This window comes from Pelodiscus sinensis, chromosome 11 (assembly GCF_052426305.1).
Source record: "Pelodiscus sinensis isolate ZL-2025 chromosome 11, ASM5242630v1, whole genome shotgun sequence".
Taxonomy (NCBI): domain Eukaryota; kingdom Metazoa; phylum Chordata; order Testudines; family Trionychidae; genus Pelodiscus; species Pelodiscus sinensis.
Genome location: NC_143062.1, coordinates 1,885,001 through 1,907,735, shown reverse-complemented (window position 1 = coordinate 1,907,735; position 22,735 = coordinate 1,885,001). Strand labels below are relative to the sequence as shown.

General features: G+C 39.0%; 1 protein-coding gene across 8 annotated transcripts in view; it reads right to left on the bottom strand.

Moving 5' to 3' along the window:
- The window catches only part of PTPDC1 (protein tyrosine phosphatase domain containing 1), a 50,168-nt gene that overhangs the window by 26,230 nt on the left and 1,203 nt on the right, over positions 1-22,735 (bottom strand). For 3 of the 8 annotated variants that reach the window (XM_075939691.2, XM_075939692.2, XM_075939687.2), the window contains exons 1-3: positions 22,402-22,735; positions 15,199-15,432; positions 13,465-13,502 (exon numbers count right to left, since the gene is read on the bottom strand). The exon at positions 22,402-22,735 is cut by the window's right edge and continues 201 nt beyond it. The exons of 1 other annotated variant lie outside the window; for it this stretch is intronic. The gene's annotated coding sequence lies outside the window, so the exon portion shown is untranslated. Of the gene's footprint in view, positions 1-13,464; positions 13,503-15,198; positions 15,433-16,798; positions 16,869-22,401 lie in introns of all 8 variants that reach the window. 4 more of the 8 variants (XM_075939689.2, XM_006125833.5, XM_075939685.2 and 1 more) reach the window with 4 other exon arrangements.

The following is a 22,735-nucleotide window of genomic DNA, read 5'->3' as shown; positions in this document are numbered from 1 at the left end:
GACCCATCCTATTCAACTTATTTATAAATGATCTAGAGAAAGGGGTAAGCAGTGAGGTGACAAAATCTGCAAATGATACCAAACTGCTCAAGACAGTTAAGACCAAAGCAGACTGTGAAAAGCTTCAAAAAGATCTCATCAAACTAAGTGATTGGGCAACAAAATGGCAAATTAAATGTAATGTTGTTAAATGTAAAGTAATGCACATTGAAAAAAAAATCCAAACTATATATATAATATGATGGAGACTAGTTTAGCTATAACTACTCAAGAGAGAGATCTTGGAGTCATTGTGGATAGTTCTCTAAAAACATCCACTCAGTGTGCAGTGGCAGTCAAAAACACAAATAGAATGTTAGGAATCATTAAAAAAATGGATAGAGAATAAGACAGAAAATATCATAATGCCTCTAATTAAAACCATGGTATGCCCAAATCTGGAATACTGCATACAGATGTAGCTGCCTCATCTAAAAAAAGATATATTGACATTGGAAAAGGTTCAGAAAAGGGCAACAAAAATGATTAGGGGTTTGGAATGGGTCCCATATGAAGAGAGATTAAAAAGACTGGGACTTTTCAGATTAGAAAAGAGGAGACTAAGGCAGAATATGATAGAGTTCTATAAAATCATGACTAGTGTGAAAAAAAGTGAATAAGGAAAAGTTATTTACTTGTTCCTATAAGAACTAGGGGTACCAAATGAAATTAATAGGTAGCAGGTTTAAAACAAACAAAAGGAAGTTTTTCTTCACACAATGCACCATCAGCCTATGGAACTCCTTGCTAGAGGAGGTTGTGAAAACAAGGACATTAACACATCAACAAGGACAGCAAAGTAAAACTACTGCTTGAGTAACAACTGTTCACTTGATGCTTATAAATGGCATTGGAGTGTAAAGAGAATAGAGGACTTAGAATTATAGGGTTGGAAGCAACTTCAGGAGGCCATTGAGTCCAACCACCAGAGCGATGTGCCTGTGACTGACCTAGGAACTGAACTCAGGTCTCCTGAATGCCAGTCCAGTGCCTTAACAGAAAGGTTCTCCATCCAATCTTAAAGTAACATGACCAATGAGGAGGACAGAATGTCTTGCATAAAGCCCCAGGGGAGAGGTGGGGACTTGAAACACAGATAGAAAGGCTCACCAGCTTGACCAGGGACTTGAGCCCTGGACCCTCAGGTTAAAAGTCTGATGCTCTACCAACTGAGCTAGCCAGGCCCATACAGTATAGATTTATGATACACTATTTAGTTACTGCAGTTTTCTTTAAGCAGTAAGAATCACAATAGAAGGCATTTTCTGGAACAAGATTAGCATTATCTGTTTCTTTCATTTAAAATATAGTTGTATTTCTTAAAGGCTTTATTTACCATTTTGTTCATTATATTTCCCATTCAATCCTGGCATATGATAGAAGAAAAACAAATAGCCATCACATTATTTTAGGCCATGTTCTTAATTCTCTGGTACAACTAATAGTCAGATCTTGAGGCATCATGCAATGACAGTAATCAGATTACCTACATTATCCACATGAAAAACACCTCTATTTCCATGACAGCAAAGGAGGAGGTCTTTAATCTCAGATTTATGGAGGATAGATAGATAGATAATCTTCATTTGCTTATATTTAACCACTTACCAAGCACAGAATAGTACAGTGCTATTAAGTCTCCATAAATAACACAACTAATGGAACTTTAGGACAGTAACAGCTATTGACTAGCTAAAGGAAACAGCAATCCAATATTGTCCAAGGATCCAAATGGCTCTTGAATTGTGGAATACCTGTTGATGCTAAAGACTGAGGGACGTATTGCACCAATTATTTTATTGCTCATACCACGTGGCCAATCAGATCTTGCAGATATTTTCTTCCCTTTCTGAAGAAAACTGATCCTCCAATACAGGCCTGCTGACGGGATTGGGGAAGACAAAGGAAGCAATTGCCCTGGGGCCTGGCGATCCAAAGGGGCCTCGGGCTCCCAGGCACTGCCCACGCCTTACACTCAAGGCCTCACCCCACGCTTCCTAGGGGCCTGCAGAAAATGTCTGCCTTGCTGCCCAAAAATAACAAGGGGGACACAAACTTTTATTGGCTGCCTGCTGGTCACTATGTTGCGGCATTCTTTTGTTGACTGAACTGAAATTCCATTATGCACTATAGGGCTAGATCAAAAGTGAAGTAGAAAAATACTCCTTGAAAAATAATCTGACTACACTGCATCTAAGAGTGAATTTCCCAGCCCAGGTCCAGACTTGTGCTTGAGGGCTCACATTAGCATGCTAACGATTGGTGTGTAGACATTGCACCTCAACCTGGAGCTGGGTGTTCCGGCCCACAGACTCAAGCCTGGGAGCCCTAGCTGTATCAGCTACCCAACTATTTTTAGCACACTGATGTGAGACCCCCCCACTTACACAAGTCTACGGACCTGGACTAGGAGGCTTGCTCCTGTCTCAGATGCAACATAGATGTAGCCTATAGAGCTGATGCTGCACTGCTAATTTCACTACATAAGGAACAGAATTTTACTTTAGACTATGAAATCATCTCTCACAAACAAAGCAGAATATTAATTAAAATATGTGAACTGCTTTATCTATGTTATTGCAAGGGAAATTGACTACGGTGTATAATGCAACTAAATTATGTAGCTAATGTTAAACTAGTAAAATGTATCATATTACAGTAGACTTCTGATAATCCAGAACCTATGGGACTTAGGTGGTGCTGGATTATCAGATATGCCGGACTATCAGGAGGTACTATAAGCAGGTTATATATATATATACACTGTATTCATTATATACTGTATATAAAGTGTTCTTAACCCTTTTTATTGTACATACTGTATAAAGTATACTGTAATGTTTTAGATTTTTTTAAGCCTTTTTTACCCTTTTAGCTCAGTTCAGCTGCTGCCGCTGTTACCTTGTGACTCATTTTTTGCCGAAGCTCACTCACTAGGCTCTTGCTATTTTGCTGCCAGACTATCAGGAGTGCTGGACTATTGGATGCCAGACTATTGGAGTTTTACTGTATTAGAATGCTTTGAGTTTATGCAAGTTGTAGAACTATGAACTGTCCTCATTAAGCTTACTGTGGAAATCTACTAGTAGTTAAACTGTTACAATCTCTCTTCTTTGTACATGTAGAATCTGTCATTAAATAAGATGGATGCTCTCATGCTTGCAAAATATGTACCATCTGCCAGGTATGGAGGATTATCTATACAAGGTTTGGTGTGTACAGATGACCCAGTCTTGCAAAACATGGATGGGGTTAAACAAAAGATGGATGTATAAGGTCTTAATACAGTGGAATTTGTGAAATCTTTTAACAGGGTTGTGAATATACAAAGCAGGGATGTTAAATTTAGATTAACTCCAATCTGCATCAACTATTAATGGGTAGCAGGTTTAAAACTAATAAAAGAAAGTTCTTCTTCACACAGCGTGTTGTCAACCTGTGGAACTCCTTGCCAGAGGAGGCTAGGACTATAATAGAGTTTAAAGAGAAGCTGGATAATTTCATGGAGGTTAGGTCCATAACAGGCTATTAGCCAGGGGATAAAATGGTGTCCTTGGCCTCTGTTTGTCAGAGGCTGGAGAGGGATGGCAGGAGACAAATCACTTGATCATTGTCTTCGGTCCACCCTCTCTGGGACACCTGGTGCTGGCCACTGTCGGTAGACAGGATACTGGGCTAGATGGACCTTTGGTCTGACCCAGTACGGCCGTTCTTATGTTGTTGCTTCACTTCGAAGGGGAAAGTGCTGCCGGGAGCATGGTGCCAGTTGGGGTGGAGGAAGAGACTAGTCGACTAGTGTCTTGACTATCTGATACGCATTTAATTATTGGAGAGTGGACTAGACGTTCACATCCTTAATATAAAGTAGAACTAGAACTGTGTTCATACTTTGGAACAGACACAGACTGGAGATGGAAGCTGTTCCCCCAATTGGGTAATGTATGACCCTTTCTATAGTGTGCTGATTTACGTTCAACTAGCAACTTACCCAGCATTGCCTGGGTCCTTCAGGGCAGGGAGCTGGCAGGATGAAGAGTGCAGGAGTCAGGGCAGGGTCCTGAAGATGGAGGAAGTGTAGGAGGCTGGGGGCAGGGAGTGTTTGCAAGAGTGAGAATTCAGGGGTGAGGAGGGGCTCAGGGCAGAGGGTCACATTTGGCACAGGCCTTTTCTCTTTCCCTGACGCTCCCCACCTCCTGCCCCCTTCAGCCACCAGGGACATTTTCTCTCCCCCAGCCCTCCCTGCTCCACCCCTGGTTGCCAGGGACATTTTTTTCTCCCTACAACCCCTCTCCAGCCACCAGGGGACTTTTTTCTCCCTCCCCTCTGGCACTGCCGTCAAAAGCTGGGAATGGGGGAAAAGGTTTGGGGCAGAGAGGCTACCTACTCAGTGTGCTAGCAGGCAAGAGGACATAGCCCCAGTCCTGGTGGCCACTCCCTTGATGGAATGGCTCCTCCCTTGGTGGAATGGCCGCTCTGCATATAGCTCTCCCCTGCAGGCTCATTGCCCCAGTGACCACTCTCATATTGTGTCCCTCCAAACAGCAGTGGTTCCCTTTGCATGTTATGTAAAACAGTCCTTTCCCCAGGGCTTCCAGTTGTCCTGGCACAACCAAACCCTGACCTTGCTTTAAGTGGGAAGCAGCTGCATACCAAGTTTGGTGGCCATAGCTCTTACCATTCAGGAGGAGTTCTTGAACAGACAGACCCACAGACAGATACGTGGACAGGCAGACATACTCTCTCTCTCTCCCCCCATATATATATTAGTTGCCAGGTGTCCGGTGTGTGTGTGTGTATATATATACACACACACACACACACATACAGAGAGAGAGAAAGAGAGATATTAATAAACTGAGCAAGCATGGGTTATATGATTTTTGGTTACATGATTTTGTAGGACTAATTATGCCACTCATAATGGCTTATTGAACCAGTTCTCAAATATCTGCTCTGATGACATTCAACCACTTTCTTGGCAATTCTATTTCACTGCCCAATTTCTCTTGCTGTTAAGACTTTTCTCACAATCAAAATGAATAATGTTTAGTGTCATGTCATTGGACTTTTTCTTACTATCTTGTGAAACTATGACTAACTCCATCTTTTTATTGATACTGTTAATCTGAAAATATTTATTCAGTAACTAAAAAATGTAGCTCATTACTCTTCAGTTAATTTTGTTACAGAACTGGATTATTAATGGATTAATTGTTAAAGAAACTAAAAACAACTGAAGTAGAACTTCAGGCATTTTTTAGTCACTTTTTTTGTAAGCAGCATTTTTTTCCAGTTTATAGCATCATATCTTTCAATTTAGGAATTGGAGAAACCATCTTTTGAAACTTCTCAATATTATTTCTCAGTAACAGCCACAAAATATTGCATGTTCCACACAGATGAATCTAGATACTCTAAAGCATGGACATATTTAGGATAATGATTCAATGAGAGATTGTCTGTCATTCTCCCACTCCGTGATCCTCAATACTTCCAAGTCACTAAACTTTGCAACAGCAAAACTATGTTGCACAAAAAGTCTGGTTTATACATCATAGAGCATATTCTGTCCAGTACCATTAGTGCAGAGACAATTCTCTTGCAGAGGAAGTGGTATGATTATGTTTTGCCACAGAGGAGAAGAGAAGGGGAGAACCAAGATTGAGAAAGACTGCACAGGGGGACATGAGGACTCCCTACTTATGCCTGACTCCATCTGAAGCATGAAGTGTGTGTAAGGCTAAGACCACACAGGCAATGCAAGCTCCTCCTGCAAGTCCCATGTCTGGTTTTGCTGTCACTCTGCCTCCCATGGAAGGAGATTCCTTCTCCTCTCTGCTAACTGGGAGGTCTCCCTGGTGCCCAGATGTTGCTCAAGCTGCATGTTGTGCAGTGCATTTGCTCAAGAATGAGGTAAAGAAAAACAGATAGTTTGACATAGTTCTGGCTGCCAGAAAAGAATTGTGCTGAATAAAATAAATGAGTGAATAAAATGTCTACAGACTATACCCCAATTAATTAATATGTCTATTTCACACAGAAATACCAATCATTATTTCCTTTTTTTACAGAACCTATTTCCAAAACTTGCAGATGAGTTTGCTTTCCAGAATAGAAAGAGCTCCAATTCTGTCAATTCCATTGCTGCCATGAAGAGTAAATGCATGGTAAGGTTTATCATATTTTTTTAATATACATACATAAAGGCCTTATATACTGCAAACTCTTATGCCTATGAGTAAATCCGAAGAGTCCACTGACATCACTCGCATATTTACACGATCAAGTCCATTGTTAGTAGCCAATTGAAAAATCTCTCTGTATAAAAAACTCAGTATTTTTCACTTCAGTTATAAAAGCAACATAATGAACTTGAAGTCTAATCAATTTAATGAGTGAATAGTAGCACCAGCCACTACATATCTCTCTCAGTCCCTCTGCTGGTTTTTGTGGATACATTCATATCTTCCTGATTTCTTTTTTAAGGTGTGGTTGTGTTCTCCCCTATTGCCTTTCACATATAAACAAACACGCAAAAACTGTCTAATGGCCAGATTGTAAAAGTACTTAAGTGCCTAAAAATGCAGGAAATGGATAATATCTTTTGACATCATTCTGCATCTTTAGATATTACTTTCAAAAATCTGGCCCTTGGGGACCATACCTAACAACTCTGGTCCTACTCACATCAACGGGACTGCTTCCCTAACTAGTCATATGGATAAATGTTTTCAGGATCAGGTCCTTAACTGCCAAAACACAGGAAAGAATGAAAATAACACAAAGTTCTGCAAACTGCACAAAGTTTTCTTCTCCAATCGCTAAATGTTGTTTTCTCTAATCTCTTTCAGTTATAGTAGCAGTTCTCAACCAGAGCCTGAGACTTCCTGGGGAGCCACAAGCAGGTTTCAGGGAGTCAGTCATGCAAGGCTAGCATTAAACTCCCTGAGATGCAAGGCAGAATGCCAACACCTTGCCATCCAGGACTGAATCCAAAGCCTGAGTAGCTTAAGCTTCACAGCGCTTCCTGTAGCGAGGGGCTCTGGGCAATTGTTCTGCTTCCTACCCCTATTGCTGGTCCTGGCTTTTTTATATGCAGAAAAACAGTTGATGTAGTATAGGTGGGCCACAATGCTTTTATATCAGGTTGAGGGGGCCTCAAAAAGGTTATGAATGCCTGAATTACAGTAACCTTAGTTGATACTTTTACCAGTGTAGGTTAAAGAAAGTCACAGTAACATGATTCCGAAACAAAATATCCCTTTAGCCTATTTCTCCAACGTTTGAGAAACAATTAAATTCAATTTTTTAAATTGGATATTTTAAGATATGCAAGCAAGAGATTTTTAACATTAAACCATTTTTTAAATATGCTAATAGGCATCTAGCTAATCAGAAGACTCTGCAGCAAGAAATACAGGTCACTAAAAAAGCAAATTTTATAACAGAATTGTTAACTCAACCATAACATCATTGCCAGAAATAACACAAATTAGTTCAAATGTGTAAAGATGCTGAGAAAAATGTTATGTCCATGTTCCACTATTATTAGTGCTGACAATTTAAAATGGAAAAATATTATTATGTATGCAACAGTAATGATCAGGGTCCTAAAGTGCTAGGTACTTCAAAATAGATAAACTGGGATTATTAAACATCCTAAAGAAGTTAGGTTCTTAACGCCCACTAAATTTCAATGGGAACTGAGTGCCTAACTCCCTTTGACATTTTTAAATGTCATATATAAAATGCTTAATAATAAATATCAATAATATCCAACAAAATTATATAAAATAATTAAAAATCTAATACTGCCAAGCCTACATATGATTCAACAGAACACCAGGTAGGTGTTGCAGCCCTGGGTATTAACTGATGGTGGGCATAAATTAAACAGCAAGAAATTTCATGCTAAACTGATGGACAGGTCTAACAATTGATTTAATTAGTCCCTTCCCTAAGGTGCTTTCAACAAGCAACAAGACACAACAGGTGTATGAAAAACACATAGGGGTGAGGTAAGTGGAGGTCAAGGTAACAGTAACACACATCTGTTTACATATAGACTACTCATATGATATTTACACAGTGGGATGATCCTACTCCTATGGCAAAACAACCAGTGATTTAAATAGGGACAAGATTCAGACAAGTATGTTACTTCTGTACCTGCCTCCATGCACTTTTCGGGGGGGAGGGAGGGTAAGCAAAAACAATATTCACACACTGTTTCAATAAGAATTGAATGTGATTTAATCATTAAGCACAGTGTTTACACAGGACTGTAACTGCTTATGGTACATCATATACAAACAAAAGAAACAAAAACATAATAAGGCTTGGAAGGTTTGGATTTTTATGGGCAAATATTGGTAAACACCAATTTTGCTGTACAGTCAAAAATATTTACATTGATGACAACTGAAATTTGCAAACAGGCAAAGTAAAAAAAATGCTATTTAAGAATGTGGAGTTAAAATTCAGTATTTTTTTTTAATTAGGTTTATGGACTAGCAAATGAGTAGTAAAAACACTTGTAATTTGTTGATTCAATGGCAGATTTATTTTGTATATTTTGACATGTATCTTCATGATTAATAAAGCTTTGACTTCTTGAATATTCGTGTGTCATTAAATAGTTTTCTGATGTCCGTCTCATGGTTTTCCACAACTGTGAAAATTTAAATCACTAAAATATATAAAATGCTTAATAATAAATATCAATAATATCCAACAAAATTATATAAAATAATTAAAAATCTAATACTGTCAAGCCTACATATGATTCAACAGAACACCACGTAGGTGTTGCAGCCCTGGGTATTAACTGAAGGTGGGCATAAATTAAACAGCCAGAAATTTAATGCTAAACTGATGGACAGGTCTAACAATTGATTTAATTAGTATTATTTAATTCATGATCAGAGTTCTTTGGTAAATGCTAGCACGATAGTTTACAGACCTTATTTTAAACTACCTTGAACAGGCTGGCAGCCAATAATTACTATTGGGAATTATAAAGGAATAGGGTAAAAGTGAATACATTAACTGTTCTACAAACAAAACTGGTGACTCATATTATTAATCTTGTATCGCGTGTGTATTAAGACTACTCTTTTTCTGATTTACATGATGAACTGCATACAGAGGAGTGAATTGGAATGTCTTTTATAGGCTTGAAAGCTATACACAACTGAATTTTAATATAAAATGCACATGCTTTAAAGTTGGACTTTTATAATGTCAAATGAATATAAATATCAGTCCTTTGCAAATTTCAAACACTCCGAACTTGAGAGAGTTAGCTTCTCATTTTAAATTAGTTTTAATAGGCAATTTCAATTGTTTCAGTTTAACTCCTTACCTGTTACCCAGAAAAAAGATTGGGTGACTGCTGATCCCTTCATTTCTGCAGATTTGACCAAGCACAAGTAGCATACTGCATGCAAACACCCATTTATAGAAATGAATCCTAAATGTTGCAGCAGTTTTTACTATGGTTAATTGGATTTGTAAGGGTAATCTGGGAGGAGCCAATAGCAATCAATTTTTTTCCCTACATGTGCAGTACCTAAGGGACTATGCAGATAATCATTCCATTAAACTGCTTTCTATGTCTGGTTTAGAATTTAAAGGGATTGAAACAAACAGGCCATATTAAACCTAATATTTTAATCGAGCAATCCTTTTCCTCTTCTTTTCATTTATCTCATTCCCATTACTGCCAGCAAAACCTGTTTGTCATTTTTGGTAGGCATGTATAAAATATGCTTGTTAACAATTGAAGCACACAGAACTGGCATTGTAGAAACACTTTTGGATAAAGTTACATTAAACAAGAACTAAGTAATCTATTTTGAAACAATAAATAATGTCATGCTCAAATCACTAGTATGTTCTTTTAATATTTTCATTTTTATTTTAACATAGGAACTTAGAATATAACTAATATAGTTATAGCTAGTGTAAGCTAATGGGATCGGACATGATAGGTCTACAACAACATGAAGAAACAAATGCTTCTGAAGACAGCATAGCTAAGCAAAGCAGAAAGAGCATAACTATTAGGGATATAAGAGTGTAAACGACTAACCATTTAACTGGTGTTGGTCACAACCCACTTCCTGGGGAGGTGGCTTCCCTGGGGCAGTGAAGCCACCTCCCTGGGAGTGAGGCTGGTGGCCCTACTTCTGGGGAAGCTTCACTGCAGGCTTTCCACTATAAAGCTAAACTTTATACTACAAAGCCCGCAGCATGGGTAACAGCGTAACCACTGAGATTTTCAGCAGTTACACGGTTACCCTATTATACGATTTTTAACATCCCTAATAACTCTAAGGATTTTCTTTGGGTGAGTGAATCAGCAAATGACTGCACTGCACTTAAAATGGGGCAAACGGGCATCTGTGCTGCACTGGAGGGGATTAAGGGAAGAGACTGCTGCAAAAGGCGAATGGTGGTTAGCTTTACAGCATTGACTCACCCCCCAGAATGCGAGGTCTGAAGGTCCTAAGAGTACTTCCCATGACCAGGACTTGCCCCTTTGTTCCATGGTGCAGAGCAGCCAGCACTCACCCACCCTCCCCTAGTGGAGGCAAATATCGGATTGGGTTACAACCGACTGTGGGCATTATGCTAGTCACGCCTTTTTAAAGGAGTCTGGGAAGGAATTTTTCCCCACACTACCACACTGGCTTTGGCGGTGTGAGGTTTTTTTGCCTTCCCCACAGCGGGTGTCAGGGAGGACCTTTTCTGATAAGAAGAAAAGGGGGTAGGCCATATGCTGTAAATTAATTTGTAAGTATGGGGCAGATGTCCAGTGCCAGTGCTAAATAGGGAAGGCACCAAGCGACTAGATAAATGCAGGGGCGGACTGGCCCAGCAGGATACTGGGAATTTCCCGGTGGGCCGTCGTGTCCGCACGCCTTTGCTCCTCACTCCAAGCGGCTCCACGTCTGCGCTGTATGCGGCACGCAGAGCCCAACCCGCCACCTGCGCCGTGTGCCGGACATGATGCAGGGAAAGGGGGCGGGGCTCAAGGGGCACGCAGGGGTGACGTCATGGGGAGGGCTGTTCTCAACCCATTTCCCGGGCCTATTTTGATTGCCAGTATGCGCCTGGATAAATGGCCTGGTAAAAGACTTAAAAGGAGGTGCTGGATAAATGAATGGGGGGAAGGACTGGGGATTCCTAAGACTGGTACGGCAGGGAGCTGCCCCTCTTTTTTATCACACACCTTAACTGTCCTACAAGGGGGTGGATAGGAAGGTCTATGCTGTGAGTTGGCTAGGAGGGACCTGGTTGGAAATGAAGGGAGGCTGGAAGTCCCAGGTAATAATTTGAATAAATATGGATTTGCCTGCATTGTACAGTTATCTAACAGGACGTCCCAAACAGCTAAAAAAATACAGCCTGATTAAAATCCATATTAAGTGTCTCTCGTCCTTTCGGTATACCGACAACAGTTAGAGAATAGACAAAAGGAGAAATAGTTTGCTCTTTTTTAAAAAGTTCATTTCAACCACTGAATATTAGTTGACAATTCAAAAGGTTTCCACTGATCTTGCAGCTCTTATTAAAAGCTGGCAGTCCAAGAAACAATTGTTGAAACTTCACCATAACATAACATCCCTCTCTCCCTTACTTGACACCACTTTACTTAAAAACACAGTAGCCTGTATTCACACAAGCTTATTGGAGATAGGGAGATCTGCTTTATTTACGGAAGCAAAGTGATCCGGATACAACTTTTCTAAGGATTAAGCCTACAACCCAGTTAAGCTTGGAAAATATTGTGTCAGCTAAGGACCTGTATTCATTTGGCCAGGGAAGACACAGGGTTGTAACATAGCTAAATTATTAGGTCTGTTTTTCAGAACATTCTTCAAGTCAGATTTAACTGTTTATAATATACAGCATCTATGGAATAACTAAAATACAGCAATGGAAAAGTTCAGCTACATACAAAGATTTATATAATGAGAGAAACAGGACCAAACTTTAAAAAATGACATTTAAAATTGCAGATGCTATTTTTCCATAGACAATATTTTTGCAAATACAAAAACTAATGTGTACATAAACTGAATTTACATTCAAGTTGTGTATTTTCATGGCTAATTATAATATGTAATTTGTAAAAATACAGTGCAAAAAGCCCAGCCACGGAAGTAACAATTTGGTCACAGAAAGTTGCAACCACAATTTAGAGACACTGAGGTCCTGTAAAAATTATAGTCCATTCTTATTCTCAAATTTGCTTTTTCTTTTTTAGATTTTCCAGTCAAATACTATTTTCTTTAAAAATGAGATGTTAAGAATATTACCGTTTATAAAAATGATGACTGACTTGATAATATATAGTCCTTGGAGAAAGTGAAGGAAAAGGTTACATGACCATTAAAACAACCCTTTATGAAAAATAAGTTTGTTGCACTCCATTATGTTATTAGATTAAACAACTTTGACTCACAAATGCTTCATTGGTTAATTACAGAGGGAGAAAATAAATCAATTAAATCCATTGTTTCCACCCCTCAGGGATTGTGTCTCATTAAAAAACTAGAAGCTTATGTATTTAGTCAATTTTATTTTAGAAAGGTAAATGGCAAATATTCAGTGTCCAAATAAACAACGGACATTTACAAGGGTGGGAAATTTATTTTAATTGTACCTTATTTAAACATCCTGGATAAGTCATTGTAATTCATTTCTCTTTTGTAGCTTAGCTGGAAAATATTAAATGGAATGAGCTATAACCCAAAATAAATATAAATAGTTGCTTTGGATATTATACCTAAAATGTCATCAAACAAAAAAGGTTTGAAGGATGCCCAAATAAATGCCCTAGTCATACTTGTAACTGTAACAGATTCTGGAGAATATATAATTTCATTCTGTTTCATGATAATTAACATGCATACTAAAATACATTTTTGGACTTAAGGTGTCCAAAAGTAGGTAGTACAATACATTGCTGAGACAATCACAAGGCTTTAAGTAAGGTAGTTAGTTGGTCTCATTTTCATGTTTTCTACATTCCAAGACAAACTTATAATTTCATTTAAAAAAAAAACCTATCTGAAGAGGCTCATTTCAAACTTTAAGTTGAAAAACTTGGTAAGTTAACTGAGATGCAATATAAATACATTCTAAAAATATTATTAGCTATGTGAATGGCAAAATTGTATTTGTGGGCTTTCAAACGTGCTCAACTTTAGCTACAAAACTATTTAATTTCTAAAAATTAAAAGAATTGAAAGTTGTAGATAGTTAATATCTACATAAATTCTTTTGTTATTTAGAAACCTAACCAGATCAGATACTCTCACTTCAAAAATAACTGCTTTAGAAAAAATTAATAACATGTCCACTTGCTTTTTTAGTATGTCACTCTGGGATTCACTTTCTAGAACTACTGAGTACCTGCATTTCCCACTGACTTCAGGTGGAGCTTGGCATATCTGAAAAAAAAAAATCAATATATAAGTCCTCTCCTGCAAACACTTAACCATGTAAGAAACTTTGTTTATGTAAGCAGTCTCTTAGACGAGTATATGAAGCTATTTAGGTAAGTAAAATTATTCACGTACTCAAGTGTTTGCAAGACAGGGCCCCAATCTGTAACTAATCAGACTGTCACTACTTTATGGATCCAAGATGCTGAGCACATTCAGGCATTCCTTGTATCCAGGATCTGGCTTGAAATCACAAGTGAAATGTTATGGAGTAGCACTACTACCTCTTGTTTTAACTACACGTGACTCACCATTGTTCTAGCAGTGGTTCCACCCATCACTGTTTGAAAACGGCTAGTATGTGTGTCACATCTCAACACCCAGAAACTTGGTTAATAAAGTATTTTTATGGAGTGTTTGGAGGGAGGGGGGAAGAAAAGGGAAGAGGGGAGAAATGGTGGAACTTAAACAGATGTTTAGTTAAACACAGAAGAAACAGACTGAGTCGTTTGAACAGATTTTTTAAATTGAATTTAAGGCAAAGAAAGATCATTTCTAAATATTTAGGTGAGCTGCTTAGTGAAAACTGATGCATTTTGGAAAATCTGAAATTTTAATATCTGAAGGACAGCTAGTGAGCTTTTTAATACTTAATGTTCCTAAGGATAACATAACCTAGTACTAGCTACCTGCTCATTTCCAGGTACCATGCAAGCATTGGTGGTGTGGAGCCCAGTTGAGACCTTGCCTTTCTGCTGTATCCACTTGCAGACAGGGATGTTAAATGGCGTTTAATCAATTAATCGAACAGTTGATGGAATTTTCATCACTAGTCAATTAGTTGATATGGGGGGAAAACTGCAGAGCTGCAGCAGGGTTAGCTCCTGGCACAGCTGGGGGGACCGGGTGTGAGCCGGGACAGCTGATTCCCGGATCACACCCGGTCCTCCACTACAACCTCTACCTCCCCTGCCCCTGTGGAGATGGTGCTGGGAGGGAACTGGCTTTTAAGCCTGCTCCCCCCAGCACCAGCTTCTGCTTTCCCCCTTGGTGCCTCTCTCTGATAGAGGCAGCAAGAGGGAGAAACAGGGATGTGAAGGCCTAGTTGACTATCCAATAAGCATCGACTAGTCACTTTCCCCACCTTGCTGCCTCTGTCAGATAGAAGGCCACCAGATACTTTATTTACCAGAGCATCAGCAGGTAGGGCCCTTCGTAGCCCCCACTGGCCATGGTTCACCATTCCCAGCCAATGGGAGCTGCAGGAAGAAGTGTGGGCCAAGCCACACTTCCCATAGTTCCCATTTGCCAGAAACAGTGAACCACAGCCAACAGAGGCTGTGAGCAGCTATACCTGCGGATGCTTGGGTAAATAAAGTGTCTGGTAGCTGCCAATGGAGAACCATGTTCAGCCCATGGGCCACCTATTGCCCACTCCTGGTCTATGCTATCTTAGGGCTGCATTTTAGAAGACTTAGCATTTAGCTGTCCATTAATAATTCATCTGCTTGAAGGGGGGATTTGATAGCAGCCTTCAACTTCCTGAAGGGAGGTTCCAAAGAGGATGGAGTAAGGCTGTTCACAGTAATGAGGGATGGCAGAACAAGGAGCAATGGTCTCAAGTTACAGTGGGGGAGGTCTAGGTTGGATATTAGGAAAAACTATTTCACTAGGAGGGTAGTGAAGCACTGGAATGGGTTACCTAGGGAGGTGGTGGAATCTCCATTCCTAGAGGTTTTTAAGTCTTGACTTGACAAAGCCCTGGCTCGGTTGATTGAGTTGAGATTGGTCCTTCCTTGCGCAGGGGTCTGGACTTGATGACCTCCAGAGGCCTCTTCCAGTTCTATGATTCTAACCTGGCCAGTTCTAAAATTCTGACTGCAGTTAGCACTTCCATAATGCAGTTAATCAGGCAGAATCAAAGCTTCAAACTGTCCTGAAAATGCAAATATATATTCAGATATGGAGAACTGAACAAATGTGAATGCCTGATTTTTTAAAATGTCCTGTCGTTTCCATTATATCTGAGTCATGTATAAGATATAGATACCCTGTTTCTTGGTGTCACTCTGATCTAATAATGTAACTCATTAAAACTCTATTTTTGGTCCAATACTGTGGTTCTTACAGGATCTTCAAAGTTATCTTATGCTGAAGCATAAAATATGATACCACATTAGAGCTACACTGCATTTAATATTATGTACTTACATTGTACTTTTATTTAAGAATGTCAAAATGCTTTATAAAAGATGGAGAAAGTCAAACGAAGGATAAAGAGAGACTTGCAACTTAAAAATCATGTTATAAACAGAGACATTATCTATTACTAACAACACTAAAAATCCAATCTACTTATGACTTTAGACTTGAGATTTTCAAAGTTAATATTAATTTTAATGGGACTTGTGTGTCAATATCCCCACGTCAGCTGTGGAAATTTTGATCACTGCTCTTCATTTGCGTCTTGCTCTTCTCTGTTTGGACAGTGAAAACTAACAAAGCCAGCTGTGCTTTAAGGTTACTAATATTTAGATATTTAGAATCAAACACTAAAGAAAAGTGTTTGTTTTTATAAATATATGTTTTATCGTATTTTTAAAGATCGGGGAAACATTTTTATTTGTTTTAGGATTTATAAAAGTTTGTTAATAACTTAATTTTGGATCCGTTTATGTTGGCACAGTGAGTCAGAAAAGAGAAACGAGCTTGGACTCACAGTATTCACCCTCTAACACACACATAATAAAAAGCAGTTATAAGCTAAAAACATGCTTTAGGTGCCAAGAATGATCCAAGGCCAAAGGTCACACCAACCACACTGTCTGAAGTGTATTATTCTGCTCGGTAATTGCAGGTTTTCTTACTGATGAAGGATAAATGTATCATAAGAAACAATACAATTATAGTTTCAAGTTTTCTATCAAGTGCAATCTTCCTGTCCCTCAGACAGTCTTATCTTCCCATATTCCCTCCTCTGGCTTCTCCTTTCCTTCGCTATGAATTATAGCTATCACTAAACGAGAAGTTGAAAATATAATGGGATGATGTGTAGCACAATAGTGAGTGGATTTAAAGTGAAAAGGATAGTTCTAAAGATGGAGAGTTGTATTGACTGCATAATGAGCATACAAGAGTTTGAAACTTGTTTGGTATGGGTGATTATACTCCTCTTGTAAAAGGAAGACATTCTATTAAATCTGAGGAGGACTGAACCAAAAGGAAAGTCACAAAAATTCAGTCTTCGCAATTGCAGCTAGGTACAAGTCCGGGGATGGGAATGGTAGCAAAAGGTACTGTACCTCCTTCCTCCAGCTGCTTCCACTGCAGTACCTCATTCTTCCCTTAACCCTGCACCATAGATGTCTTGCCCTACAATTGAGTACAGTGCAAGATGAGCCCCATTGGGGTACATCTACACTAAGCTTTTTTCAGCAATAGTATATGTATGTGAATAGCCCCCTAGCACAGGTATAGACAGCAGTGTTGACAATGAAGCACAGCTTCGGTGAGTAAAGACATTCCTAAGAGTGTGAGTAACACAAGTATATACCCCGATGGTTCTTTACATGCCCAAGGTGTGCTTCCCTATCAATACTTCAGGAGGCCTTCCCTGCCAGAGGGAAAGGCTCCAGCAGCAGGGAAAGCCTATGGCAGTGGGGAAGCAGGCTCTGGCAGGTTCAGCCTTTCCTCACTGTATCACCTGAGTATGAGCCTTTTGATGACATGTATTTACACAGTGTAATGTGGATGCAGCTTGTTTTTTACTGCAGCATGCAACTATATGGACACTACATGCTGCTGCTAATGATGTATAGCGTAGACACAGTCTTTGAAAACCAAGAACTTTCTAGTTCTAATCCTTGCACTTACATTAACTGGCTCTGTGGCCCTGGGCAAATCAATTTCTCTCTCTGCCACAACTGCCCCCATCCATAAAAGGGGGTAATACTGTTGAAGTGACAGGAATATTTTAAAAACTTAAAAAACAACAAATAGTCTAGTAACATCTTAAAGACTAACAAAACATGTATATGGTGGTATGAGTTTTTGTGGGCAAAACCCAATTCTTCATATGACCGGAGTATAAGAAGTCCAGATTCAAGAATAAATAAGGGAAGTGGGTGGGAGGAGAGGGGAAAGAAGGTAAAAAGGGAGAGGAGGAAGAAAAAGACAGTAAGTTGATCGTTCAAATAGTTACAAGAGGCTGTGCACTCATTTCCTAGGTCTCTGTTTGGCACCTTGCAATTTCTAAAACACTGGAGCATTTAACTGTCCCTCGCTTAGATCACAATTCTCCCATCTGACACTTACATAATCAACTCAAAGAGCAAGGAGAAATTTGAGTACAATAGCTGCAGTCTTAGCAGCAGCAACAGCCATTCATTACAATAGGACAAATATTACAGCTGTTGAAGTTATTTTGAAATAAAATTGAGATTTTTCCAATAAAAAACTCCATAATTTTCATCTGATTCTTAGAAGACATGATATATGTGGTTCAAGATACATTATGAAAAAGTGCATGAAATCAAACTCAATGAAAGTGTCTCAACTGTGAAAAATGTATTGCTTTTATTCTATTTTCAATTATACTTGCTTTTACACTGTAATAAATGGGCTGCATTCTTCTATAACAATCCATAATCTTGTTCTGAATGTCACAGTTCTCAGACACATAGCAAATAAACTTATTAGGCAGAAAAGCTGGCTAGCCTGCAAAAGCATTTTATTATTTTTTTCCCCCAAGAGTAGAACTCAATTATGAGAATGTTTTGTGTGGGCTGCCTCTCAGTATCTTTGTATCTGATTTATGTTTTAGGGATTTGCCTATCATACTTTCATCCTGTGGTATTTCAACAGCACAGTGGTGGATAAGGGCTGTTACTAGGGTCTCAATTCTTATGAAATGAACTACAAGTTTTACCTCCCTTAACGGAGACACTCTGGTCCGGCAGGACCAAGGATGTCCCTGGACCACAGAGCCCAAGTATAGCTGCTTAGCTCTGGCCCCGGCCACGGAGCTCAGGGTCCTTCAGCGGCTGTGGAGCTCCAGCTGTGGCTGCAGCCACGGAGCTCCAGCCCCTGTAGCAACTAGGGCACTCCAGCCTGAAGAGCATGGCTGGGCAGGCAGCAGCAGTGCCGGGCTGGAGCCCTAGCAAGGGGCAGCAGTTCATCACAGAACATGTTGGGCAGGACCTTCCCTGGTTTGGCAAATCCCCTAGTTCGGGACCAGTCAAGTCGCGAGGGTACCAAATGAGGGAGGGCCAACCTCTAATTCTTATGAAATGAAGAGTTCTCAAGTGTATGGATAGCCAAAAAACAATTCATGATCGGCAAAAGACTAGGACCTCCTCTCCAGAACCTCAACTGGGCTGAAAGTGCCATGGCAAAGACCTGGGGTAGAGATTTGCTGATGAGTAACTGCTGGAAGCAGTGGGACTCAAACAACTGTAAGCAACAGAAAACTGTGAGGGTTTTTTTCTTGTAGAATTTTATGTTTAAGATTGTATCTGCTAAACCCTTTTGGATATATCCCTAGGGCCTAAGTTAAAGCTGTCTTCTTGAGCTGCCTCTTTAAATAAAGCACTTTGGGCTGTGAGCCCTGACACACTTCTCTTGACCACGTTTCACTCTCATGCCATGACTTGCAAGAGGAGGCTCAGAAGACAGCCTTACAACTATCTTCCACAATGCCTACACCAGGGGAATCCTCCCCACCCCCACATCCTTCAGCCAGATACAAGGCTTTTAGGGCACCATTATGCGACTCTAGCCTTTTGTACCTGACCAGAAAAGGTGTCATTATCTTATCCATTGTTTGAATATATAGTCCCCACTGAGAGTGATATTTGCAAGCTATTAAGAGGAAACAATATAATTTACTCCTCCCCTTCAAGACATAATATACTAATGAGGCAGAAATATTAGGGAAATATCTGGCCTTTAAGACTGAGTACTAGAGAAAGTAGAAGTTCATTGGCATACTTGGCGATACTAAACAATTACAAAGATACAAATGCACTGGACATTTGTAATTTTTAATTGCCATGCTACTTCCTTAGGTCACACAATCTAATTTGCTTTTTCTTAGTGAGCCACCCCTGTGGTCTCAATTCCTTGGGTAGGAATTCCTATAGGCTGCAGCATCACCTACTGTGAAAGCAAACCTAAACAGATTTCCAAGGAGGAGTGAATGCAAAATATACAACTGAAATGTACAATTTGGCTCTACAATCAGGATTTTTGCAAGTGACAAAGTAAATGATTTCAGAGTGGTGATTGGCCATAGTTTTAGAGGCAATGGACTTCAAATTGCTAAATTGTTGAGAAAGTAAAAGATAAACAGCCCAGCATCTTGGTAATTCCATGGCCACTTAAAACAAAGAAACATCATCACTTTATAATATTATGCTACAAATCAAGAATGCTCCAAAGTGTATGTTTCAGGTTACATTCTCATTCAACTGGCAATAACACGACAGTTTTATGACCTTGTTATGGCATGAGATGTTTTAAGATATATCTCTGGAGACCTGCTGAACAGGGTGTAGTTGCCCAATTAACTTTCTGGTGATTTTACGTAGTAATTGTGTAGTAGAATCCCCTTCCTTCATCTTTTACAAAATATAAATGTGTATCATATGTTGCCCCATTGTACATTCTGTCTCAATCCAACTTGAGAAATGACATCCTGAAAACACAATTTATATCACAAGTTTAATCTCATGAGTTTACATATCTCAATTTTATTAGCAAACCTATTCTGCAATTGCGTGAATTTTAATATTTCGATTTGTAAAACCACAAACATAATTGTTAATGTTAAGTGGATGGTTTAAAGAAATGTGATTACAGTTCTAGGCAGTTAAATCAACTAAGCACTCTGTGCTTCTCATCCCACTTTCTGGACCTACTTATTGATGTCTATCACCAACTGAGTCATCTCTCTCTTAACAGATGTTAGTAGTTCAGCATACTATATATAGCTTAGAGGACAAACAAGCCTATGAACCAATAACCTGATAGATTAGCATCTAGTTTTAGCTGCCACACTGAAAGTAAACAAGTTCAACTATATTTTCTTACCCAGTGGTATTAACATATCTGGAAATTTGTTATATGGAAATATTTTTAGATCTGTAAAGAATCAAACTGCTGATTTTAATAATATTAAAAAAAAGTGAAAATCTAGTCACTATCAAAAACAAAAGTTTCAAGTATGACACATGCACCTAAATCCCCCTGACAATTTTTGTAGTTTTACAATAACAGTTTCCAATTTTTACAATACTTCTCATTTTTCTATAGAAAAAATGCAGAAAATTGACTAGAAACATAACTGTGCAGTTGAAAACACACTCTGAAAAAAAATCTAATCTAAGTTGCAATAGCGTAAAGTGTTGTTGTATCAATTGTCAGTAAAACATTTTCAGACAAGAGTGTCATTTGAACTGAAAGTGTCTTTTTAAAAGAATATCATTTGGCTTTTTCCACTGTTTGTGTAATTTTACTAATCTTCAGCAACGTTCCCCATCCACAAACCCCCCAGAATGTACTCCCATCTGAAAAAAGATTCTGCACTCTACTCACACATTTATAAACCATGCAAAAGCATGTGTATCATCCCACTAAACTTCACCTTCCCAACACCCAAACAGTTTATTCTACCATCAAACTTTACAGCGTCTCATCATAATCGATCCTTCATTATTTGTAGTCTTCATCATATTTTTCTATTATATGTAGTCATCAATACAGTTTAACACATGAATTTCACAACTGTTAGACGCTGCACTAAAACAGGTGGAAGAAATATTGTCCAAGTGGTTATATGCTGCCAACCAAGAATTCCAATTATAGGAAAGGACCAGCTAGTTAATTTTATAACTTAAATATAATAAAATGACAATGCCGAACACGGCAGACTCACTTATTATCTCTTGTTTACTTTTCCATTGCTGCCTAACGCATGAAACCACGATATATGTTTTGCAGAAGCTGTTTTGCAAAAACTGTTTATGCAAAAACTAGATGGAGAAACTTGCTTCAAAATAAAGAGCAATTGCAGACTCTTGGTTTACTTCACATGTATTACTTTGGGATTAATTACTCGACTGACTTGGGGCCCAATTTCACCAACTCAAGTGCAGGCCTCCTGAAAACATATGGTTCCTTCTAAGAAACAAGAACCAAGGGAGCAGCTCAAAAGAAAAACAATTAACTCTACATCATAACATGCAAGCTAATCACTTTGCTATTTATTTGTTCATCCAATGAATAATGTGTTAAGATCAGCCTATTTACAAAAACAGAGTCTAACAACTAGGTATAAAAAATTACTATGAGGATTACAGGAAAATGAAAAGAAAAAAGTGTTGGCGTATCCTTCATCTCAAATTCAAATGAGAAAGGGACTAAAGGCAGTTTCTCTAAAAACAGCTGGGTAAAAGTAGTACAGGTATTGGGTAAATCCAGGAACTAACTGCCAAGGGAAGGAATGAAAATGTCAGCGTATGAAGAGAATAATCTGTTTCAATTTAAAGTACATACATAGACTGAAAATTAATCCTGTAACAGTGGTGCCTTCTTATCCAAGGGATATGCTCAGTGTGGATCTAATTCACTACAACCTGTGTGCTAACTTCAATGACAAACAACTATTTGTATTCCTATTAAATGTCACAGAGCCAGCCTGTACCCTATGGGAGAATAAACTGGAGCCTTATTATGACTCTTGCTTCATCAACAAAATTGTCAGCAACTTTCAGAAAGCTCAGCTGAAAAATGGTTATTCCTGGTAATGGGTTGCCAGCCACAAAGTACAGTTTGTTTTTTAGAAGCCCAAGTGGAATTAATAGTGCCAGATATCAAAAATAATATTTTAACGTAGAAAATTGAGTACCTTTGCTCCTGATGTCAATGAGATAAGGTGGCACAGGACTGCTTGTTATTTTTTAGGTTACAGTCTCACACGGCTTCCACATCTAAAGTCACTTGTCTTGGGTGTAACTTCTCTTTAATGCTTTTTGCTGGTGCTGAATATACTTTACCAACCAAAATGCTCTTGAACCCATCTGCTCACCCCAACTAGGGAAGAAAGAAGCCCACCAGCTTCCCTAGATCAAGCACGTTGTTCTTCCTGCTCTCTGCCTGAGCACGAGCAATAACAAAACCTCTCATCACACACACACCCCGATCACATGCAGGTACACACAGACACACACACACACCCCGAT